The 27,011-nt window shown below is 39.2% G+C and overlaps 1 protein-coding gene and 1 long non-coding RNA gene across 4 annotated transcripts in view; one reads left to right on the top strand and one right to left on the bottom strand.

Moving 5' to 3' along the window:
• Positions 1-27,011, top strand: part of LOC145977970 (neuropeptide CCHamide-2-like) — a 315,146-nt gene that overhangs the window by 38,578 nt on the left and 249,557 nt on the right. The window lies entirely within an intron of this gene.
• LOC145977971 (uncharacterized) overlaps positions 1-27,011 on the bottom strand; it is a 374,894-nt gene that overhangs the window by 121,599 nt on the left and 226,284 nt on the right. For 2 of the 3 annotated variants that reach the window (XR_014440641.1, XR_014440642.1), the window contains one exon: positions 21,517-21,586. The exons of the other annotated variant lie outside the window; for it this stretch is intronic. This is a non-coding gene — a long non-coding RNA (uncharacterized LOC145977971). The remainder of the gene's footprint in view (positions 1-21,516; positions 21,587-27,011) is intronic. 3 annotated transcript variants of the gene reach the window in all.

Raw genomic sequence — 27,011 nt, 5'->3', positions numbered from 1 at the left:
GCTTCTTTTGTTCCACCAGAGATTCGAGTGCTGCGCGCAGCTGGTCGGCAGACACGTTGGCCCCTTCGTTCTGCAGATGTTTCTTGATATCTGTAGTGGTGCAACCTCGGACGCCTCCACTCTGCACCAGCTCCACAATGGCGTCTTCAACCTCATCCGGGCTGTAATCGGAGCCGGAGTCCTCCTCGCCGCTGCTGGTCACCTCGCTGTCGGACGCACACCTTGAGCACCGTTTCGGACAGGTGGGGCAAGGTTCCGGGCAAGTAGGGCAAGGTTTTGCACACGGTTTTCGCCGTGGTTTCCTGCATTTTGGTGGGCACCTCTTTCGCTTCTTCTTTTGGCAGGATGGGCAATCTGAAGGCGCATCCACCCTTTCGGCTTCTGGTAGATAGAATCTGTTCCCGTGTGTTTGGATTGCCCCGCTGCTAACCAGATTCTCGAGAGCCTTCTCGATGATATCATCAGATATGGCGGAATCCCCCTGGCGCTGGATGTAGAGCTTAACATCTTCTTGACTGCACCCTCTCTGGGTGAGTTTCTCGATGATGGCATCCAAGATTATTTTCTTCACAGCCTCCTCTGTTGTAGACGACTCCATCTTCTAATAATGACAATTTCTTTGCACTTAAAATTTGTAGTCAATAGTTGAAAGTTGGCATCCGGAAAATTTTGTGTCGAACATTTGAAACAAATGAAAATGTTTAGTTCCGGTTACCTGGTAACCAAGACTAAACTATTGGCAAGACTGGACATTCTGCACATTGTTAACTTCACTCTCATTTGTTTCGATGACGCCTTAGAAAAGTGTATATTCATTACTGTTGTATTTCAAACGATTTATAGTTTAGAATAGTAGCAATTTTCAAAAGCAATGATGATTTTTTAACAGCTCGTAGTTGAATCGAGCCTATAATCTTCCTCTTCTTACTAAGTAATCAACAGGAGCAAAATTATATGTACTAAAAAAGGTCAAAATATGCATTAAAAGCAGGCAAATATGCACTACAAATTTTCAAAATATGCCCTAAGGTCTATATGTGCATTATAACGACCAATATTCCCATCCCCTTCTCCCACATATTTCTGAAATTGAAGGAATTCCCGTCTATAGATCCATATTTCAAGTGTAGTTGGCTAATACAGACTAAATAGGAATAATTAAAAAATACTGAATTTCTCATTTGTATATTTTATAAAGCAGAATATGATGACTAGTTTCTGGAGCTTATTTTAAACACGAATATCAATATCCTACCTTGCTTAAAAATTTGTAAAGAGTATAATAAAAATCTCACATCTGGTCTTACGCCGTCAAAAACTTGCGGTTGAATTATAAAGTTTACAAAGCCCTGAAATTCTGATCAAAACCCAAGAAACCAATTTCCTACTGTAATATTATTATTCACAGGGAACACATGGACAAAAAGTAGTGATGATCAAATAAATTAGTACAAAAAGAAGTATTTTTAACTACGTCCACTACAAGCACATTCACATAATTTTTGAACCTATCCCTAAGCAATTCTGTGACTAACAACCCATAACTCTAGGTCATTATTCTTCAAAATTCATCCCTCAAAATCCCATCAAGTCCGTAACTAAAATTGACGTCTGGGAGAGTGGGGAAGTCACGGGATATCATGGATGATTGTTTAAGATCATTATTTTGCCGAAATTCCACAGCAGAAGATATATATAATAATTAGATTTGTGAACATACAGGCTATGAACACACTATATTTACAAAAGTAGTGTTCTTTCACAAGATTAATATTATTTTTATTATTAATTTCCAATTTTATATATTCACTAATCGTCCAACAATATTTTAACGTTTATTTTTGTACGTGTGATATCATTAAATCAAGCCATGAAACAAGTTGGGGTATATTAATATTTACCATGTTAACAATATTACATGTACAAAACAATATCAAACGCACAAAAATGAACGTTAAAATGTTGTTGGTCGAGGTCTGTTAATAATGCCCAGACACTTGTTTAATTTAATTTGCAGAATACCATAAACCGAATAACTCCAGCTCAATTGGGGTGACCCTTTTTGAATACACTCAAACCTCTCTTCCACCCTGGACTGCATTTTGCAGACTAACGACTCACAGCCATTGTAATTCTTTGAGAGACTTGCGTTCTTCTCATATATATTTGATATTATCCTGTCAAAAATTTCTTCTCATGCCCTTTTTATCTTTTACCTTCGCAAAAGTGCCCTAAAAGCGAACTAAAGTAAAACAAATCAATCAATGTAGCTCAACTGGAATGTTTATTATTTATGTTTACTTTATTTTCAAGAAAAAACTTTATGAACACCCTGTATTAGTCTGATTTCTTAAAACAAAAAGCTCACATTAGAAATATATTTTTAAAGAAAAGAATTGTGGACTAAAATATAGATTATATGTAGAATTATAGGATCAGTAAAACGAAAACAAAAGGGAAAACTGATTGCATTATGGGAAAATAATTTACACCCTGGACTGCAGACTAACGAGGCTCTGGCGACTGGCCCCATGGCCACTATAATTCTGTGTCGTCCTGTGTTTTGTCCTTATTTGTGCTGAGCGCCCTTTTTAGCCTCAGCTTTTAACCATAAGGAAATTTTAGTTTTCAGACACGCTTTTATTTTTGTTATGATAAGGGGCTGGACCCCGTAGAGTGTGACGGATGCAAAATAGCCTCAGTGCTGACGCACCCAAAAAATTTTAATTCAAATTCAAATTTAAAAAAATTAACATCATGAAACAGTAACATACTCCGGTTCGTATAGTTGTGTAATGCACATATGTACGACGACTTAATTAGTTGTACAGCCACAGGCTCTTTTTTCGTTACTTCAGTCATATTTCTGGTTTTATTTGTACTCTGCCCGACAAAACTGCACAGGGAGTGATATTCACGTTTCATTTGGTATAAAATATCGCTTTAGGCACCAATTATTGCAGACATTGTAACCGTCCGACAGGCTGCGTTGTACTCAGTCGAGACACGACTACCTTGATTTTATCAGAGGATGGATTTTTGCATGCTTTTTATTCTACTACATGGAATTTCGTTTCAGTGTGCATGCACCGTTTAAAGGTTACGTTTTATACTGCGTATTTGAAGTCAACATTTTAGGTTGATGCAATGGTGTGTCGATATGATTTTTTTAGATGTTCAAACCAAGGTGTGTATTATTAATTATTGTCGTCATCATTTTGGGACTGTTGCGCACAATCCTCTCTATATATAAAAATGGATGTATGTGTGTATGTGTGCGTGTGTGTTTGTTCCAGCATAACTCTCGAACACCTGGAGCGATTTCTACCAAACTTGGTACACGTATCATTTGCAATCTCGAAAAAAATAATGTGGGGGTAAGACACGCCTGGCACCCCTAGGGGTGGTGGTTGGAAGGGGGTGAAATGTAAAAATAATCGAAAACGACCGATGTTAGTGTGGAATCCATAGTTTTCGGGGTCGCTAAGATGAATAGTGACTCTCCCAATGCCGTTCAACTCCACATCCCTTGCATCGCTAGGGGTGGGGTTGGGAAGGGGGTGACATGTAAAAATAATCAAAATCGACCGATATTAGTGTGGGATCCATAGTTTTGTGGGTCGCTAAGATCAATAGTGACACTCCCAATGCCGTTCAACTCCAAGACACCACCCTAGGGGTGGGGGTGGGAAGGGGGTGACATGTAAAACAACCGATATTAGTGTGGAATCCATAGTTTTCGGGGCCGCTGAGATGAATAGTGACACTCCCAATGCCATACAACTTCAAGTTCATTTTACACTATAGTTACAATTCATTATATTCCTGTCTAATAGAAGATTGGGATAAATAAATTTCCGGGCAATGAAGTAGTTCCTAATATGAAGCCCCCACCCCCACCCGCACCCTGCAACATGCCGTGAAGGCATATGGGACGATGTGGAGGTAGGGCCCCACACATTCACAACCTCGGCTAATTGTGGATGTGATGTGGTCAACACTATGCTCCGACCGCCTTTACCATCAGGGTGGGAATTATACTCTATCCCCGGAAAGTGTGGAGCAAGGCCTACAAGGGGTAGGGGGTCGAGTGGGCAGAGCCAAGCAGTAAGTACACACTGTTGCGAAGGCTGGTAACTGCGGTCTCTTTCCCCTCCTCCACGCAACCCCATTCCCTCTCACGTGTTCATTGGTGGAGCCGTCTCGCGTCACTACTTGCACAGAGACTTGTTTTCGTTCACCTCCTCTAGAGATAGACGGGACAGGGTATACATACAAAGAAGTACAGAAATTCATGGAAACATCACAGGTCAATGCCGTAAAGTTTCCCGCAGCACGTGCATCTCTTTGCCACAACGGATTAATTACATGTTTGTGCGTAAGGGGACGTCCATATAGTCGAAAAACCATGATCAGAGTTAATTGTTCGAGAGGCCTGTCGTCCGAAAGACAACAATTGATAAATCAATGCCAGGGACACAAATCCCCCACAACGCGAAGGCTAATCGCTCTTAATGGCGCGCGACAGCCGCTGGAATCGAATGTGTCGGCTTACAAATCGGGCTTTTTGCATAACATGACAGCTTCGATTGTTGGGAAATGTATTGAGATGCATTCTTGCGGCATAAAGGAAGCTTTTAACCTGATTATCAGCCTGAGTGGGCGAGTTACTAAATTTGCATGATCAGAAATTGATTTCTGTTCACGTAATGTCTAAACGTTTGTAAATCGATAAATATCCACTCAAATTATGTCGAAATAGGTTGAAGTAAGGTGTTAGATTGTGACGCAACCTCACGTCAGTGAAAATATAAAACCTGCAGTAAGCAAGGCTACACTGCATTCTACCAGGACATGACAATAAATGTAAAAATAGTTTTAACCTTCACAAGACGTTTTATTCCAGGTTGAAGACTTACAAACTATCTTTCAAGATTGGCTCTCTTTCTCTTATTCTTAGATTAGCCCGTTAGAGCAACAGACTATAGAATGTTCTTTCTAGCTCTGTCCCATTACTACAGAGCAAAAAATGACACTTTTACTTCAATGACGTAATGCTGGTGGTATGTAAAACGACAATATAATATGAGCGTACAATATACATGTACTTACACACACAAACGAAAAATCTGCCATATGTTTTCAAAGTTAAAATTAAGTATGTTAGTTTAATTTAATTTTTAACAACTATTGGTAGACAAGGTTTAGCATTAAGAGGCCATAGTGCGGGGACAAAAAGTGGCAAAAAGTGGTAGGCAACTGCCCCCCACGCCCCCTAATCGCCGCCACTGTACAAGTGAAATGTAGTTAAAGAAACAGCGTGTCTGCAAACTATTTAATATTTTTAAAACAAAGATACGTTAATCCGATATAATCAAATTTTTAAGTTATAAAAATTGTTCGGTAATGTTCAAGAGCATTGGAAGGCTGAATTTTTTGCAGTTGATTATTTAATATCGCTTTTTAAAACTCTTTAAGTTGATCTTGATCCTTGATATGAATAGAAGTCAACATGATGTTGAGTTGATCGTACCAAGTGTGTAATAATGTGATTGAGTGGCATGTCGGGAATTCAGATCCTGAAACGCCATCGTACAAAAATATTAAACTTATCATGTCATTAAATGTAAGTTGCAACTTCTGTTTTGTTTTACTACTAAAAATGTCTATCAAATTGCATTGAAATCGAACACATGGTGTTGCTTCTACTTATGTTTCTGAAAACACACACATCTCCACTTGACGTCATTTCTCGTCATCAAATGCTCGTTCATTAAACGCGCTTGTTCAACCTGTATATTATCCATCTTGGATTAAACGAATCGTTTGATCGGTAAGAAGAAATAAAATAAAATTTAGTAGAGTGTTCGAACGTGCCTGGTAATTGATGTTATCGCAAGTGGCACAAAAAGATAAACTTCTCCCTTTCCTCTGCGTTAACGAATAGCTCTCGAATTTTTACAGCTGGAAATCTAAAAATTGATTTCTTCTGAGGAAGAATTATGGAAACGCGCTGCGGAATAACGACTTCGGGAGTTCTAACGGGAAAGCTACAAATCTCCCTGGCGAAATTTGTAGGATTGCCTCTACGTTTTCATACACAGCGGTCGGTACAAATGTTTGTGCCTTGAGGTCAAGGTAAAGGTTCCCAATGGCAGGTCAATGTATTTTCTCTGTATGTGTGAGTCATTGTTAAAGATACCGTTAACAGTTTCATACATCGGAGACACATTTCTTCAATTTTACACAAAAAACTACTTACGAAAATGAGTTTCTCCAAGGTTTACAACGTTCGTCGAGGTATTTTCTTTCATCGTGGAATATATTTGACCGGGAAATCATGTATTTTTCAAGAAAAATATCTCACCGACACACAATTGCCATTGCTTTCATTTGCTTGCCCTACGATAACCGGATGCTGCGTACGTTTGATGACTTAAGCCCCTGTCAGTGTTTCAAACCTTTTTTTTTTTTACTATGCTTGCCTAACGTAACCAAACCTAACCTAACCTTATCGGAAATGGTTCGTGGGGCTATCCGTCAGCTACCCGGGCTACATGTGCATAATGTATAATTTCCACCGGTGACGAATACGATCGTAGGTATTTTTCGGTGAAGAAGGTTGAAACACTGCATACCCCCAACGTGAGTCAAGATGTGCCCGCCATATTGTGTGTTCCGGAAGCGAAGAAAGGAATAATAAAAAAAACACTCAGAATGTGAAAAATTAAGTTTGTTTTCGTGTAAAAAGCATAATGGCACCTTGAACTATGTTCCGCAATACACAATTGGTAAGTACGAACCATGCGAAACACAAAATATGCGATTTTAATGTGTCTCCGATCTATGAAACTGGTACCAAGATACCTCTTGCAGGGTTCACAACAATTATTTTCTGTGATTCACTTACATGCTTGCTACATTTGAACTAACGTTCTAATTCAGAAAAGATTCAGAGATTTATTTATACATCACTGACAAGAAAGGGGTATGTATATGTTCATACAGTATAAAGACAAATCTTGCCTTTGATTCTTACTTTTAAAATTTTTCCAAAGGTAAATACACTATTTGTCCCACACCGTGGCCTTGCGCTGGTTAGAAACTCGTGGGGGAAGCGTAACAACTTTCCTCCTGACATGGCCGTATTTAGAGGGGGCTTAGGGTTCAAACACCCCCGAAACTTCTGGCATGTTGGATTAATGGACGTTCAGAAACCAAAATTTGTAACACATTTTCAAAAATTTATTCGCAGTTTCAAAAAAATACAACAGGGAGACAATGCTGAAATGTTCGAGCTAGAATTTTCAAAGATTATGAATTCTGAAATTTGAGGGAAATGGGTTTAATTCTTACAGCTCAACTGCAACCCCTTCATTTTCACTTCTGCTGTCCTCTTTCCAGTGCTGTTCCTGGATCAGACTGAAAATTTTCTTGCGATTGTCCCAAAATTCCCAATGACAATACTGTTAAGATTTGTTTGTTTCCATGTTAGTAAAACATTCAAATGCTGACAAAGGTAAATTTATTGTATAATAAAATATAAAGTAAACAAAGATCTCTTTCAATTTATTGTGAATGTTTGGCTGAAGAACACCCTGTTAGAGGGTGGAAACGTTACGTTTTCTGTGTATATTTTATTATACAATAAATTTACCTTGGTCATCATTTTAATGTTTTATATTTTACCAAAATTCCCGTCCCAACTTTTTAATTCCCTGTTCGATATGGGTTTATATCCCCCTTGAAAAGAGGGTAATTCTTTTCGGAGACTTCAATCTGTCAATTACATGGACAGACTCCAGGCATGGCCTTACAAACGACAAGAACGACACGTACTTCATGGATCACTTCATACATGGCCTCAGACTTCAACAGCACAATATGTTCAATACACGAAAAGACAATAACCTGGACTACATTCTCTCATCACTCCCTTCAGCGCACATTACCCCTTCGAGAAATCTCATCCCTTCGGACCACGAATCGCTGGACGCTGTATTCTGGCTCCCGGACCACCTGAAAAGTCAACGACCTTCCACTCCTCCACGCCAATACCTTGTTTGGCGCAAAGCACCCTGGGGTGACATCCGTTCGGCGCTGGATTCCATTCCCTGGACAATCCTGGAGAGTGGAAGTGTCGACGAAGCGTGTGACGTGCTTACTGATGTGATTCATGCAGTGATGAAGGATTATGTGCCACTCAAAAAAACGAAATCAAGCAAATACCCTTCCTGGTTCGACTCTGAGCTCTTGCTTGCCCTTTTAAACCGAAAAAAGGCCTGGGATCTCTGGAAACATTTTCCTAATGAATACACACGGAAAACTTTCACCGACTTACGACGTCACTCTAAACAATTGCAGAAGACCAAATACAGGGAATACATAGGTGCCATCACAAACAATATCAAATCAAATCCAAAACGTTTTTGGTCACTAATCAACTCAAGGAGGCAAAATTCCCGAATACCTTTGAAAGTAACACATGACTCAGTATGCGCAGAGGGCCCTGACAAAGCTAATCTTTTTAACTCTTTTTTCTCCATAAATACAACCTCGAATACACCGGCTTCATCCCTTCCCAACCTCCGTCCAGTTTGCTGTCACTCTCTAACTTCTCTCTCCACGTCTCCAGAAGAAGTGCAACACATCCTATCTTCAATGCCTCAAAATCGCGCCAATGGTCCTGATGAAATCCCTTCTATTTTCCTAAAAAACGCTGCTTCCTCTCTCGCTATTCCCTTCTCTATTTTATTAAACAGATGCTTCAATGAGGGTACATTTCCAGATTCATGGAAAAATGCTAACGTGATACCATTATATAAATCTGGAGACAAGTGTGCTGTTTCTTCTTATAGACCTATTTCCCTTCTTTCACCACTTTCTATCGCCTGTGAAAAGATAATAAAGGACCGACTCTACAAATTTACCTCTCCATATATAAATACAGCACAGCACGGCTTTTTACCAGGAAGCTCCTGCTTAACCAACTTAAGCATTTTATTATCTGACGCTATCAACTCTATATCTGAAAACTCTCAACTGGATGTAATATATCTGGATTTTTCGAAAGCTTTTGACTCTATAAACCACAATTTCCTGCTTCATAAATTATCCCACCGTTTCAATATTCATGGAAACTTTCTCTCTCTGCTCAAGCACTACCTCCAAAACAGACAACAAAAAGTTGTTCTTTCCGGAATGTCTTCTTCTTATCAAGCTGTATCTTCTGGTGTACCTCAAGGCAGTGTTCTTGGACCTCTTCTCTTCATCCTGTACCTTGATGATCTTCCAGAATATCTTTCCGAGTCATGCAAGAACCTTCTCTTGTTCGCTGACGATTGCAAAATATATAGTAAAATCTCCAATTTCAGTGACATGACACTTCTGCAAAAGAATTTAGATTCTCTAATAAAGTGGTGTGAATTATGGAACTTAGAACTCAACCCTCAAAAATGTACCATGATGACCTTCTCCTTAAAGAAAAACACATTTAATACTAAATATTTCATAAGAAATAATTGTGTTCAAAGAGTTGCCGCACAAAAGGACCTGGGCGTTATATTTGACGAGAAACTTTCCTTTTCTGAGCACATCTCTACAGTCACAAGGGGTTCAATGCGTATGCTGGGTCTTCTCTATCGTTTCACGGAAATAAACAACTTGACTGCCCTCAGCACCTTTTACAAATCTTTTGTGTCACCTAAAATTGAATACTGTTCTCCGATCTGGTCTATGGCATGCCCCTCAAATTCAGATAGACTTAATTCCGTCCTAAATTTCTTCCTGGCCATTGTTCGACACCGAATTCCGTCCACAAAACACTTGCAAAAGTCCACCCTCCTGCAAATGTTAAATATCCAAACTCCACAAGAGAGACATAGACAGGCTGACCAAATATTTCTACATAAAATAGTGAATGGCAACCTCAGAAGTGACCGCCTTCTTCAGGAAATTCACTTTCGTGTGCCTGCCCGTTCAACAAGAAGCACTCAACTTTTTGCCTTTCAGAAGCCGAGATTGTGTCTCATCCAGCGCTCTCTGTTCCATAGACTGCCCAGTTAATATAATAATCTAGGAAGCCAAATAGACATTTTTGAAAATCTGGACAGTTTTAGAAGAAAGTTAGCAAAAAATATGTAAGTCTTTTAACCACATGTAATTTTTTTTATGTTATTATTTTTTATGTATTATGTTATTATTTTTTTGTCCTTATGTTCTATAAAAAAGTTCCAATGTAAAATGGCTAACGCTGTATTTGGAATCTTCTATTAAATAAATAAAATAAATAAAAATAAATAAATAATCACGATGAAATGATTACGAGATTAATGTACTTTCACCAAAAGTGTTTCTGGTATCTACAAAATCCTTATGCACATTATTCCATAAATTATTTATTTACACTGATTTGAAGCAGTGATTTTTTTAAAAAAAATCACCTGATTTAAATCAATTCACCCTGGTGGTAACACAAATGAGTTAAAAACTATCATTGTTATCCTCCATTACAGCCAGAATGAGAAGACTGGGCATGATATATTTTTTTGTAGGAGTATTGTGAACACAAATAATGTGAACAGGCCTTGAAATGAGCTTGGGCGAGTGTGTGGAGAGAAGGGGGAAGGAGAGAGGGAGACAGGTTATTTTGTTAAGGAATACGTTATTTAATTCGCACTATAGGTACATAACTTTCATGCATGTTTTGTGAATATGAATGTGGGATATAAATGTTTAGATCAAAGTTCAGTATAATGCGTGTTTTTCATTCTAAGTAACTGTCATTCTTCAATATCTCACTGTGGTAGGACATAAGCCGAGTTCCAGGTTCAAGTGCGTAATGGACAGTGGCTTAATGGAAAAGTTACAACGTTATAGGTCAATTGTGAAGATTGAGGAAGAACATGAGTTATCAGATCGATGTAACCATGTGGAGGTTGGCGTGATTGATTGTGTCACGGCTGCATCCAAGCAACGCCTAATCTCGCTCCGAACACACATGTCGCTTTGATATGCAGAGGGCGCACGGAATGGGGGATTATTCCCCCTTTTACACTGCACTGTTCTAAAGAAAAAAGGGCAACATAATCTTAGTTGTTATTGCATTCAAAATGTTTTGTGTTTCGTCGGTTGAGCCCACCCCCTTTTTTTGCAACTCACGTGTCCGCTTGTATATATGTACATATATGTACACGAGTGGAGTGGGGTTTAGGAGTTTCAACAAGGACGGCGCTACGGGGGGCTAGGGGGGCTGAAGCCCGCAAATCAGGCCTCGGTAGCCCTCCTAGATTTTTGTAATATGGTACACACATTTCAACAGAAAACTTAAAAAGTAAAATTTACATTTTCCGTTATGAAACTTCCATTGGGGCAAGTACAGCGTTCAAGTACATTTTCTACTTCGGTTAGATCGCAATTACTTTATTACGATGTGTTCTGAAATCAGTGGGCCACTCACTGGTCATTCGATACTAAGTAATTTGCCAAACTTGCTACGAAATCATCTGCCTGCCTGGAAGATGGACATATTCAGAGGCTGTGAGATTGTTTTGTGATTATTGTTGGGAGCCTCTGTAAATCGTATCACTATATTTCGGAATAGGTCTAACAGTTGTGACAAATCAATTTTTATAAGTAGGACGACGTTCAAAATCTAAAGAAGCTGTATGTTTGCTCTCTGTTTGTTAGTTCCTCATTGGAGTATCGACAATTTTATGCGAGTTAGAGATATTCTCTCATTGGTTTCATCGTTATATCTATTCCTAAGTAACTAATTCTCCAGTATTCTTAAACACAATGGTTTATGGCTGCAGCAACACAAGCCTTCCTATCCTTATCACTGCAAATATTCGAGAGGAAGAAATACGAAGTTAAAGAATGAAAGAGTACACAAACTACCTAATTCCTAAATGCTAAAACATTGGAAATATTATAATTGGCCTCCCAGCCCCCATAGTCTAGCGATAGAATTGCTGCCTTGATATCAAGGGGTCCCAGGTTCGATCCCGGTGGAGGTAACATTTCATTAAGTCATTCAGATTCCACTAGAAGGGCTTCCCCTATGGAGTAATAGCAACGTCGTCGACTTGTAATCAAGGGGTCCCGAGTTCGATACCCAGTGGAGGCACATTGCACAGTGGTTCGGATCCCACTTTAAACTGTAGGTCCAATTCCGATTAACCTATATGTGCATAAAGTTAAAAAAAAAAAAACAATTCAATTCAACTAGAAGCTGTAGCTCTCGTCCCGATTAGCCTCTGTGCATATAAGAAACCTTAATACAAATTCAATCAAGTAATCGTTAAAATACGGTGCGAATATCAGCAGGCTTGGGTAATTTTCTTGCTAGCAGTCCTAGTCCTACATGTTAATTAATTATAATTTGTGAGGTTATAAAATAATTTCTGCAGTACCACTATAGTGGACAAACTTGATTCTGTGCAGAGGAATCAATCTTTGAAGCACATCTAAAACTATTGATCCAATTCTTTGCAGTATTTATGCACAATATATTCTGAAATAAAATTAAAATCTTCAGCAGTTATTTTCAATAATAAAAATGCCCAGTGCAAGAGTTTCAACTATATTCATTGCTTTTATGTCATTGTCTCCTAGTGGAAGTGAATTTGTTGTAAAAATATACTTGTTCCTTGCGAGTGGCATCTCCTAAGTAGACGGCATTTCGGAATCCTCCCCATTTTTAGCCCTAAGTTCTGAATTTCAGTCGTTGAACAAGAAAAAGTAAGATATTTCATCATGGCAGAGAAAATGACATCATTAACATACTTTCTGTTCAAGGGTGGTTTGCTTATTTGATGCCTACTTTATTAAGTTAGTGCCGCTTTTCTGATGCACGAAAAGCTACAATCTTTCGCCGCTCCATACTGTTGTGATTTGAACAGTTTAGAGTTATGGCACACTGAGGCAGAAAGGAACTCAAAATAAATACCCTTCAGCAGCTGCTTGCAATGGTTGAAATATTTAGAATTGCCTTTTACGAACTTTATAAGCTTTGTGTTATTGAAATGTGCACACATCCATCAACGGCTTCTTACGGCAAATCAAGTGTTGCCTTCATAATCGAAATGGTAATAAGAGGTTGAGTGCTATATCTATTCTATTCTTTGAGAAATAGCTTGCAAAATCTTTGGATTTATACAAGGTTGTATCTGCTCATAAAAACAGACGTACCTTATCGTAATTTCTTGCTGTCGTTATCTTCTAATTTGAACAAAAAAATACTCATATTCTTTACTTGTTACGTGTAGTATTTATACATATATCCAGCGAGTTGATAATGAGTGTATTTTTATGGTGTATTTTGTTTACTGTTCATATGAATAGTAAGTATGTGAAATGGCTTAGGAAAAGAAAACAATACAATATTTCAATCTTATTTGACATAAAAGATTCGGGCTTGTGGAACAAAATGCAACATAACATCTTAGTGATTTATCTTTGGATCTGACTGTGATCTCACTGGTAAGATTATACTGTAGTTAAGTATTACGTAACTACCTATTAGCCGATATTAGTTAGCCCCGAGAATTTGACTCCGAAATCTGTAGCCCCACCCCCCACTTATTTTAGGCTGGCGCCGTCAATGGGTTTCAAACCCCCAGAAATACACATGAAATAATACAAGTAAGAAAACATAAAGCAATATTTAATTTACAAATTGTTCCTTCTTGTCACATACACATATTGTGCATGTGTGTGTGTGTGTGTGCATGTGAGTGTGGTGTATAAAGAAGTAAAATAAAGCTACTTCGTACACATTACAACATACCGTGAAGGCGTAGGTGGGAGTTGATGTGATCACCACCACGCTCCTGCTGCCTTTACCCTCCAGGTACCCATTTATTAAAGTTTAGGTGAACCTCCAGAGTCATATTTGTACATATTCGCGTGCGCGCGTGTGTGTGTGTGTGTTAGTTTACACATTTTTCTACCTCTTGGGTTGATCGTGATGCTGAGGATAAATGGTCAAGTGATAAAATAGATAATGAGACAAACAGAATGATAAATTCAACCCAGGGTTGGAATCTGAGACCTCTGGCTTCGTAACGCGCATATATATATATATATATATATATATATATAGATAGATAGATAGATAGATATATATACACACACACATATATATAAAAGTATATACATACATATGGGAGGTAGTGAAGAGAATATCAGTGGGGTGCTCCAAGGAAAAGATTTTGTAATAAGAAAAAGCGTCAGTGTTATGAAAAGGGTGTAGCATTAACTTCATTATAAATCAATAAATCACATTTCTGCAGTTTTTGGTCACACCACTGCTATGGCTCTGCACATTTTTTTATTATTAATTTTATTTGGTGTCTTAAGTCCACTTTATGCACGGGACTGGACCTACAGTTTAAAGTGGGATCCGAACCATAATGTGCCTCTACCGGGGGCTCTGCACAATTAAACAGGGTCAAGGTTGGTGGTAGAAACCATCCACGAACCACAGAAAAATCAATGACCGCTGTGGGTTTAGCGTCCACACACAGGCAATCTGATTCTACGAGCGTTTTGAACAGCCTGTGATTGTGTAGTGGCCCACGAACCGAAGATGAGGGGAGAAAGTGCAGACTTATTTGATAATGCTAGTTGCCGCTGGATTACGACAACTGCAATTGGCAATTTGCACTGAAAACAGGTCGTTGCATTCACGCTGCAAAGACTGCCTGCAAGGGCGACAAAAAAACAGCAACGCAGAGCGGATAGATTTCGGTCGCGCGTTCGGAGTAATTGAGTGCATCGATAAACAAGCCCATTTTGTTACTTAATTTACTTATCGGTCCCGTTTTAATGGCCGTGACAGCTTTTTGGTTCGTTAACGTGCTTTGATACGGACGTATTTTACTGCCTTGTGTGGACATGCACTATAGTTAGCGAGGTGCTGCGGCTAAGAGATTGTCCATAAATAGAGACAAGTGTTTCTTTATGGGTTTAACACGTACTCGCACCTACATGTTCCATTAGCAGCCAATTTCTAAAAAAAAATAATACTGCTCGTGTTTTACTCAAATTTAACTTTTCTGACATTCATACAGTATTTTACAAACACTTGTTTCATGTGTTAATATCGTTTATTTGTTCAGTTCGATTGGGGCTCCGAACACAAGTGGCGTAGCTCCACAGTTTTGAGAAAATTGCACATGTAAATAACTTAGTATCATATTTAGCTGTTGTGGAACAAACATAGTGGTTCCTCTATGAGCAAGAATTTCAAAATTAGGTACTTATATAAGCGACTAACGGCAGCCTTAGCAACTCTGGAATGGGGGAGAAAACGATACATTGATACGTGTACGTACCAGCAAAGACGTGGATTCGCCTGGTTCCTGCTAGGGGGTGGAGGCAACACAAACTAAAGGGGCCGGACGGTCGTGCCATCTGCACGTTATGCGGCGAAGAGGAGACGAGGGCTCACATCCTACACGAGTGTGTTTGGTCGGCACCCCTCAGACAACGCAAATGGGGGGACAGTGCAAGGGACAGCATTGAGCAGACCATCCAGGCTATATGTAGGGAGGAGAGAAGTGGTATAACGAATGTAAATATCAAAGCCCTGGGCTCCTATTTTCATGCAGTTTGGAGGGAGCGCAGGAAAATGCTGCAAGGAGTCAGTGAAAGTGAAGGGTACGGAACAGCAGTGGCTCAGGCATAGGTGGAGCGTGTAGTGAAGTGTTGTGAAAATGAACAATCTCAAATGTAAGAAGAGGACCACATTGCTATTTATATATGTACATAGTATGTAATTATTTTCCAAATGTTTCTGTTTATAAATGTTTCTGAATGTATGATAAATGGGGTGCATGTTTAAGGTCGGGGTGTTTATGTAACAATATTGTAAGATACGCACAGCCGAAGGGCTCGTACCAATATCAATAAATATCATATCATATCATATCATATCATATCATAACTCTGGAGATATCATATGCTAACAGCACCAAACCAAACCTGCCTAACCTATCCACATATGCACATAATAGCTTCAATAAACAGAACTTAACCTACGTAACCTATTTACATGCATATTCCTGCTATTATATGCCTACTTACTTCTAGCACTGAAATGTTATTACATCTCAGTTCTAAGTTATACATGTAACTCAATTTTCATGAAAAGTAGACTTAAGTCACTTGTGCTCTGAATCCCTCATATGCAGGGCTCGAAAAATCCCGGTCGCCATGGCGACTAAAAATTTCAGCCTGTCGACTGTAATCTTTTACTGTAATATTGCCTTTCTTTTAAGTTTGCATGTACGAAATAATGAAGTTCAATTTGCAGTACAGCGTAAGTTAGTTAGCAAATGATTTTTTATCAACGTTGTGAACATCCCCCCTCCCCCATTTCCCACTTTCTCACATGATTCAGCTTCTTATAGATTGTTTAATTTTTTATTGATTCCCTTTATTTTACTTCGCCTTTTGTGCCACTTTTGGCTAATTTGCGAAGATTGGGATGAGTGATGATATGATGAAATTGATGAATAAACACTCACAAACATCCATGCGCATGCCGGGATTCGTAACCGGGGCCCCTGGTGTCGTAGCGCGATATGATAACCACTCTGCCACGGGGACCGGCTCAGCTTCTTATACTATGCACTACGGGTGTGCGGAACAGAATTTTTTGGGCCGGGACGGGAAATTTTTTAAATCCCGATATTCGGGACGGGAAATGTTCGAAATTTCCCGAAGCTCTGAAAATCTCGAGTTCTACACGTCATTTTCACCTTAAGTGATTGTTTTTGCATTTCTGGTACAAAAACTCAACATTTCCAATAAGTTCCAGACATTTTCAGTGCAGAAAACGTCCAGAATTAACGACTTTTTAAAATGACCATTCGGTATTTCCCGACTCCTCGGGATCCCGAAAAGTCGGGAAGTCGTGATCGGAATGGGAATTTTTTTTTCCCGATCCCGACTTTTAGGGATCCCGCACACCCCTAGTTTGCACGATTGCTAGTAGGTGGTTTCCTGGCGACTGATTTTCAGAGCTGGCGCCTAGCTCTGAAAAAGATTTTTCGAGCACTGCTCATATGCGTTGTATTATACGGTGCCTTTCTTTTTCGAGTCGTCCGTGGATCGGCGGCTAAAACGACGGCCAGTGGAAGGGAAGAGTTAATGTGTTAACAAGTGTTTTAGATTGTTTTGTTTTAGTTTACGTACGTATAACTGGTGCTCTTCTGCATTCTAATAATGCCATCTATCCGTACAATTTAAAACAAAGCATTTTTATGTACGACTCTTACGTCATTACGAATTGTTGTAGGGAAGTTAAAATACGTTTCGCAGCAGAATTCCCAGATGTTCCTGTTTCACACAGAGACAGTGTTCTGATTCTTGTGAACAAATTGAGATAATCAGGGTCTGTTCTTGCTAAGAAGCAAATGGTAAATCGGCGTGTGCTTAATGAAGAGAAACGTTGAAGTACGATTCAAAAATCTCTCCCGCGCCTTGCGCAAGAAATAGACATTTTCATGACGTCTGCGTGGCGAGCTACCAAGCTTTCAAACCTGAAACCATACATTAGAAGAAATGAAAGAAAATATCAGGAGGGAAAATGAAGCAATTTTGGAAGAGGAACTGACACGTGTTAGTGAAAATTTCCTTTAAAAATGCCTCAAATGTGTAGATCCAGGGGGACATCATTTCCAGCACCTCGTGTAGCAAGGTATGTACTCACTTTAATTGTAACTGTCAATGTAATTGTACGAACTTCTTTCATTACATAGATAGCGGCCCCAGTTGCACAGTTTACCCGTAGACGCGCTCTTACTTTCCGCCGCGCTAACCGCCGTTCCGCGGGCGACTCGATGGAGAAAGGCACTGTATTTATATATTAGGCAAGTTCATTAGTCCGTTTACATAGATCTTGCTCAAAAATAGACATATTAAGATTATAGAACACACAACTCCATCTTTTCTGTACTTATAATATAAGCATTTCATTGTGTTTCGAGGTCCAGGAGTATGGGCTATAAATGTGTGAAAACAGAAAAAAACATGGGTACCTGGGGGAAATCCTGGGGGGTAAAGGCGGTCAGGGGCGTGATGCTGATCACATCACCCCCACTCACGACCGGATCAAGAAAGTGTGGGGAGTTACCCCCACACCCCCTATACGCCTTCATGGCGTGGTGCTAAACACAGGGGAGCACTTTACCTTTTTTATATTATTCCTTTTTTTCCCTATGTGTTGTTTCAGTTTTACAGTTTATTGTGCACCCTTTTCAATCAAAGCACACAAAAGTATCATTGCCTTAGCTAAGATTCGAAACCGCGGCCTGGGAAAACTGACCAGACACAAGAGTAATATCTGGAGCAACTCGCTTTCTCCTCTTTTTTTTTTTTTTTAGCGTGAAGCGTGGCCTAGCTCCACAGATTCCCGAGACAAGAGTGTAGGATTCCAAACCGGAACTTGTGGCGTTACGGTGGCCGCTCCGTGAAACAGCTCGGCTCCATTGGATTACGCAGGAGCATGGGCGTCGGGAGGGGGGAGTCGAACGCAACCCCCCTGGAAATTGACATAGTTCATTTAAAGATAGAAGAAAGCCGAAATTTGTTACTCTTATTGTTAAGAACAGAAATAAAGTTCATTTAGTTAGAATTCGAACAGAATAATCAATGTAAAAATGCATTGGATCGAAAATATTGAGTGAAAAATACAGCAACAAGGTTATATTCTACCATTTCATACAAAGAACAAATTCTTCCACAGTTTTCAAAATTCTAATAATTACAGTTGTAGGTGAGACGTCATAGAACATACTTTATGAAAAAAAATCTCCCTACATTTAAACCCTCATTATTATTATTTCGAATAACATTTGTAATATTTATTATTCTTCTACTATTCAACTTTTAAAATTTGCCCAACTCCCCCCCCCCCCCGCAAGAATTTCTGGCGACGCCCATGCGCAGGAGCTATGTGAACCGCAGTGGCTCAGGAATGCTTTTTCCTCAACTAGCCGCTGCATCTGAAACACCGTTTCCGAACCTACGTTTTGTGAACCCTTCTGTATTGTGGACGATTCAACTCGAGTCAAAAGTTCTCCGATTCTCATTTACCTCCCAGACATAAAATACCTAGAAATATTCCACACACACACACACGCTTCTGACAGAAGAAACAAATGAATACAGAATGCCTACCACCACGTGGCGTGAAACAGCCGTAAGTCACTCATCAGCAAATTGAATTAAGCTTTTCCCAACTCTCCAGCGCAACCAGCGCGGAATCGCTATTGGTACCACGGCTGTGGGCATCCCAGGGTATGCAAGAAGCGCCCATTCCTTGCATTCAAAGCGACCTTTTGTGGCGCTCCAAAGCCACATTCTGCTTGCCTCCGAAGGGGGTTGATGAGACTCGAAGCTTGGGTTAATTACACACCCATTCTCCTGTTGCAAATCCCCCCTTGTCAGTCGCAGGTGGCAGGATGAAAAATCTGCTCCAGACTCCCACGTTGATATCGCTGGCAGGTTCCTGATTGACGCCTCAAAAGGCCCTTTTTCCTCAGGTTTCCTCGTCTCTTTCCGCATATTAATGTCGCCGTCGCTTGCTTGATCGTAGAACGGCAATCGCGCTCAAGAACAAGAGCATACCATGTGTAGCAGCTCCAAAGATCTTGTAGGTAAACTACAGATCAGCATATGGCAGTGGTTGTCCTGATCGAATGTATGCTGGAAGAACCTGAATGAAACACTATACCCTGTCTCGTATATCTCTGGTGGAGCCGTCTCGCGTCACTACTTGCGCAGAGACTTGTTTTCGTTCGCCTGCTCCATAAATATTTGGGACAGAGTGTAGTTCACTCCTTTGCTCAATTAACACAAGTTACTTTGCAGATCTTGTAAATAAAATCTAGATCAACTCTAGATCTACAGCGGCTCAGGCTACGGGACGCGAGGTGCTTCGAGTCTCCTGGAGGAAGCGTAACAACTTGTCTCCTGAGATTTCGGCCTGTGTATGGGGCCTGTGGCCACCCACCATCGTGAGGAAATTGGAGAGCTACGAATGAGTAGCGTAATCGGGCCATGAAAAACCTACGGCTGGGGATTCGTCGTGCTGACCGCACGTCACCCCGTAACTGGTTGAATGATCGCCCACCTCTGCTGAGGTATGAGACCGGCAATGATTGCCCTGATCGTAAAACAGCTAAGGGTCATGAGCTGGTTAGGAGCAGTATGCGTTAGCACAGGACGATACGACGCCAGGGGTCCCCGGTTCGAATCCACGCCTGCGGACGTGTGTTCTTTGTGAGTGTCCCTTCATCAATGGTATCACACGTCCTCATCATCGCGATGAGCCAAAAGTAACAGAAAAGCAACGTTAATAACAAAAATCAAATCAATTTTTTTAGTGGCAATCGTGAACCTGTATTTTTACCTCGAAAGGAGACCAACGTTTGCAACACCATATTTATTTATTTATTTATTTATTCGTTTGCTTCCTACAGAGAGAATCTCCAATTACAGGAAAGCTTACATAATTCAAATAATAAACATATAAGAGTGTAGATTACATATAAACACACACACACACACAAACGCATTTATACACACAAGATAATAATTGAAGTACTACAGGAAAGAAACATATACACATCCGACCATATACATAAATATTCATTGCTCATCACAGAACATAGCCTTTACATAGTATTGAACGGAAAAAATAATAACAATAATAAAAATAATAAAAATAGCATAGAAGGTAAAATAATTTCAGAACAATGGAAAAATGCACAGTAGAATGGATTCACATATGTATATCTAGTCTTTTGCAAAAATTGGTTTTAGTGTTTTTAGATACAAGGAAAGTGGCAAACTGAAATCTAGATTTTCATGCGTTGTAGAAATATTATTATATGCAGAACAAAGTCTGAATCAAGGTGATGATTTGTATTTTTCTGTTCTCGGGATATCACAGAGGAAAAGGTGTCGCATCCGAAGATTAGATTTTCTAGTATTACATTTAAACTGATGAAGAGAGTTACTATTATACAGAATTCCATTTACTTAAATTGTTGCTTTCATCACGTAGACTGAGCTACATTACCACGCAGCCTTCTTTTGATGTAGTGTAATAGAGCGCATGACCGTAAGCTACAAAATTTCTGCTCCTAATCCATGTTATTAACAATGAAAAGCATCACACAGAGGAGGGAAGAAATAGAAGCGTTAGATGAAACAAATGAAGATAAACCACGATTAGAGCGGGATTTGCAAGGAAGACTTTTCGCCCATGTCCTCTGGCAGTCTACGAATTATAATCCAAGAGAAGGGAGATGAAAATCTCTTTGTGAAATTGTTATTATCGTTTCCATCAGTGCAAATTCGTGCGATGTTGCATTTATTATGCGCAAAACAGTTTAGAACAAATATCAAGTATTCCCTAGTGTATTTCGTACATAAAATTATGTTATGATGAGATAATTCAAAAACTAAACGTAAAGTACTTAGAGACGTCTCGCCACCTACCTTCGTTTTCTAGCATTTCAAAAGCTTTCTTCAATTGTTAATTATTGGGAAGCTTGAATCTTGGGCTTACCTGGAAGAAGAACAGTCACAGGTTAAAGTAATCGATTAAATACAACAAAATGTACATAAATATCTGTAAACTATCTGTAAATCACGCTTATATACACTATGTCTCACGAATCTCTGCACATAGGCGTGCACACGGGGGCGGGGGGGGGGGGAAGAGGAGGCAGTTGCCCTTCCTAATACTCTCACTTAGAAATTTAGTGTGAAGAAATCTTTTTACCGTTAATAATATTATTCTCTTTAAAAAATAAAGTATTTTCAAGCCGACGAAAGTTACAAGCAACTGCGGCGAGTTTATTTTATATGTACTGTAATTGGACAATCTCATTTCGATCTCCAGCAAATTACACGTTATTAAGACCCGAACATTTTATTCGTTAGCCTAATTGTGTCACACCTATGTGCTCGTAGGATAAATTGGTCACACATTGAAAATTTAAAAAAATTATGTGTAATTGCTTTGAATCTGCTGTACGAAATCATGTTTGCATGTAAATTTGTTTAACCACAGAGAAGGAAAATAAACAAGAAGGGGAACAAAGAACTTTTGTGTCATGGAAGCTGGAATTTTTCTAATAGAGTGATTTTCGGTGGGTCCAGACACACACTCAGAGGCGTATTCTGGGCGCATGCGTCAATTGTGGGAAAATAATTATTACTTTCTTTCACTTCAGATCCAAGAAATGTAATATAAGCTTAGTTGAGCGCTCTCGTGTAAAATAAATACTTCTCCTATACGAAGAAATTAGAATGTAGAAATGCTCATTAATGTCGTCGCAGAGCAAGCTGTCCGATGTACCGCATCAGCGAAGGAAGATTTTAACGTGGCCAAGCGCTGCTCCCGTGCTTCTTCCCCTTCACAATGCGTGAATATCGCGTTGGCTGCATGCTGTGAGGTGACAGCTACAGAGAAGAATATGCTTGTTGTTTCGTTGAACAAAGAGGTGGCAGCGATTCATTTTTTTCCTTGTAGGTACAGTGCAATGCACATTTAGTTTAAAGTTTGGTTTATTTTTATTTCTGGGCCTCTTTCAAAGTTCCACATAGCTTAGTGCAGGATTTCCCCGAAATATTTTTAAAAAATGACGGAAAATGAAACAGAGAGTGTGATACAGGATTATTATTATTATTTGACTTTGTAAAGCTAAAGAATGAGTTGAAAAATAAACATGTACATGCACTAGTACCATATATGAACACGAACAATATTCATAACATTATGAGCGAAACTTACAAGTTGGCTACACTCATTTTGTCAATACCAGCTTCAAGTGCATCAGTGTAACAATCTTTCTCAGCATTAAGAAGAAATAATAATTATATTACAACAACCCAATCGCAAGAAAGATTAAGTGCGCTTGGTATATTATCCATTGAAAAAGAGCTGCTTCTGAAAATTAAAGCATTGCCCTTATTTTACGAAGATGTTATAAGGGAATTTACCACTCAAAACAGAAGAGCAGAATTTACATTTAAATGATTTTAATTAAGTCTGGTCTTTTGTTCCTGAATCTCTGATTGTAATTTAGGCGTCTACTATAATGATTTTGAGTTGGTGTTTAAGTCCACTTTATGCACAGTAAGGCTAATCGGGACTGGACCTACAGTTTAAAGTGGGATCCGAACCACTTGTGCCTCCAGCATTCTACTATAATGTTATTTGCATAAGCCAAACAAACCTAAATTGTGAAACTCCAATGTAAATATAAACTGTTTATAAATATCAAGTGATTTTATAATTTTATGAAGACTTCCTCATCAGACATCAAACCTGGTGAGTTTTGAACTTTATTATCCATATTTCATTACTTTATATGTTATGCAATATTTAGTAATGTTAATGTGCAAATCGTCAACTATTGAATACGTATAATGCTATCTCCCATTCCATAATATATATGTTTTAAAAATTTTGTGTAGTACAGCATGCCCTATATGAAAATCCAGGATACGCCACTGCACACACTACATACGCCCCTCTTTAGTACCCATCAATACAATTACACAGTAGATGGAATGAGGATTTTCTTTCTCCGACTGAACTTTCATCAAGGGTTTTGACCTCCTTAATCAGAGGGTCTCCGCACCCCTATGTCTCTGTAGTAAGCGAACGAAAACAAGTCCTCTGATTAGAGAGGGCTCGGCCAATGAACGTGTGAGATTGGAAGTAAGTGCATGGAGGGGAAACGCTGATCTCCTCTGTTTTGGTACGCCCATTCGCTTTCTCCTCTTCTCTACCGTTATGCGCGGCTTTCCTCCACAGATAACCGAGATAGAGTGTAGTGTCCGAGGCTTCGAAAATTTTATCTCAACCACGTTTACTTTATTATGCGTCTTCTTGAGACCAAGTAGATATTTACCTGATTAAGTCGTATAGTTTATTTATAGTAATTACGAATTTAATTCATTAGTAGCTATCGAAATGGTTAGCACAGCGCGCTACGACGCCAGTGCTCCGGGGTTAGAATACCGGCTTTGGAATGGCTGTTTTTTGTGAGTGTCATTTCATTTATTTCTTCATATCCTCATCGTCGCCAATAGACAAAAGTGGAAGAAAAGCGACGCTAAATAACAAAAATCAAATCATTAGTGACAATTTTGATGCGTGGTTGCATGTATATGTGTGTGTGTGTGTGTGTGTGTGTGTAAATTTATAAATAATATATATTCAAGATAAAAATTTCCGTATTTTGAGGGCACTTGGAGTCGACACGAGACGTTAAACAGGAAAGAACATTACCAAGAAAAGTCGTTTGCCTCAATAACATCTATCCGCTGTGAAAGTTTGTGCCTTAAAGTGGTTTACATTGTATATTTCGAGACGAGACGGAGATTTGACTTTCGAGAACCGAGAACGAGACCAACCCGGACACTGTCAAATTTCGTCTCGTATCGTCTAGATATCATTTCTACAGTCCATAGTAGTAGGTCACAACTTCGCATCCAATTCGCATCAGGCAAGAAACCACTTCAGCAGCTCTACAACTTCTACCTCATTGGTTTAGCTTAATGCCTATTAACAATTCGAGTCCTTCCACATAGTCCTCGAGGACTGAAGAGACATATTCTTGTGCCTAAAGTAGTCCCTCTCAGTTCAAAATCTGATATTCGCCAATGGGGGAACATTACATGATGATCAAATGTAGTAAATTTCCGCCTCGATTGATTAAGAGGGGATGGTTTTTGGGTGTTTCTATATTACGTATTGATTTAAAGTTGGTTTTAAAGGTTAACTTTAAATATATAATATATCAAAAACAGCAAAAACAAAAGAGAACCACGCTGTACGCGGCCACACGCAGACCCTATTCCACGTGTGGTGTTCCGTATAGTAACAGATATCCCCTGAGATATCTGTTAAGCAACAGACGAACTTTAGCCTAACTTTAATAATCAGTAATTAGGGGAGGGCTTGGTAGGCTTATGATTCACTAAAATGATAGAAGGTCAGACACCTTTGAACGACATATTTATTCATTGAAAAGAACACCGCTTGTGGCCTAGCTACCACCAAACATGAGCACTTCACTGTACATGACACAAAAAAGATATACAAAAGATTTTGTACTTACATGTCAGCCGTTTTCACACTACATCAATCATACCTGGGGCCGTACACACACTATTTCCCTCTTTATCGCCACATCCCGACACATGGACAATTTTGGGGTACACCACACTAAAAATTGGATATTATGTGCTTCCTTGGTGTAACAAAGGCTTTGGGGGAATGATAAATGAGTTTTCCTGGCTTTTCTTGGATGGATGGCTAAGAACAACTTGGATATTCTCTGATATCCTATGGATGCTGCTATGGCGTCAGTTCTGCCGACCATGTGGTCTGGATTTCCACATGGGATGAGGGACACAAAACTCGCTATTTTGTTGAATTTTCACTGGGATCCTTAAATGCAGTTGTGGACACAATATCCCACTTGGTCACACACTTAGGCCTGTGTTTACTGTAACAGGACCTTAGATCCCTGTTCCCTTTATATATCCTTTGTTGCTGGCACAGGTGGCCATTCACACACTGGATTTTACCAGCAACTTCCAGGTGACCTTCAATTCAAAATGTTTTCCCGTTAGACGAGCTGACAACCATTCACAATTTCAGTTTAGTTAAATTTTGAAAACAGAAGAATATTCTAGAAGACTCGTGTCCAATGTGCCGATATTATCACATGTTTATGTAAATATTTAATATTAAATATTATTAATTATAATACAGAGTGTCATTTCACTAGTCGTTAATCTTGTAGCTGTAGTAATCAATGACATTTTTCTATATAAAGGGTGTTTTTTTATGAGTGATAGAACTTTCGATATGGATAGCTGTCATTTGTTTTGTTTTGATGACATGTTGTTTTGTCATTTCATATCAGTGAGCATTGGCAAATGATCATGGAAAGACTGACACCGCAACAACGTTTACAAATTGTGGAAATATATTTCCAAAATCAATGTTCTGTTCACCAAACGTATAGAACACTTCGGAAATTTCGGTGCTGTCAGTGAATTGGCCTCACAAGATCATGGGACCTAACGCCACTGTATTATTTTCTTTGGGATATCTAAAGTCTCTGGTTTATGCTGATAAACCAGCAACAATTGACGCTTTGGAAGCCAACATAACTCGTGTTATTAACGACATACGTCCCCAATTACTTGAAAAAGTTGTTCAAAATTGGACTGATCGAATCCGGTTCATCACAGCTAGTCGTGGTGGACATATGCCGGAAATTATTTTCAAAAAGTAAATGTCAGAAAGTTATCTTTCAAATGAAAACACAATTGGCTTGAAACTTATTTATTTATGTGTTTTATTTCAATTCAAAGTTCTATCACTCTAAAAAAAAACACCCTATATATTGAAAAGAAGAAACATGTTAACTAAAGTAAAGCGTTCCGTTTCGTGAAAATTTGCATTCCGAGCCTGGAAGGCCTGGGTCACATGTGAAAGAAAGTAGTACAGACAGTGACGTGGGGACTTGACAGTAAAAGAGACGCTGTGACCTCTTTTGTAGTCAATGTTCTATTTAACCTACATTGAATGCAAGTGACGAGCTAACTTTTTTAGAAAGGCTGGTTTAAAAGAAGGGGGAGCACGTCACTTAACAGTCTCGGAACCCAGACTTGATCATTACTAACAAAGTACCAGTAAGAGACATTTGCAAGACGTTGTTGCATTATAAATCTCATCCTTCGATACATATTTTATAGTACTTTTCATTATTTCATTTCGAAACGTTGAAATGACAACCACGCAAGCAGGACCACACCAGCCAAGGAAGTTCCATGGATTCTGAAGTAATGGGTTGCACGTCACGCAGTTACAAGTAACAGTTACTTTCCAGTAACGGGAAGGGATGACCGGTGAAACACGAGGGCGTCACCAGAAATTCTTCTAGGGAGCCATGATAAAATTT

The sequence above is a fragment of the Lepisma saccharinum genome, chromosome 24 (genome assembly GCF_977018435.1).
Source record: "Lepisma saccharinum chromosome 24, izLepSacc3.1, whole genome shotgun sequence".
In the NCBI taxonomy this organism is placed as follows: domain Eukaryota; kingdom Metazoa; phylum Arthropoda; class Insecta; order Zygentoma; family Lepismatidae; genus Lepisma; species Lepisma saccharinum.
This window is presented reverse-complemented; position numbering and strand designations above follow the sequence as displayed.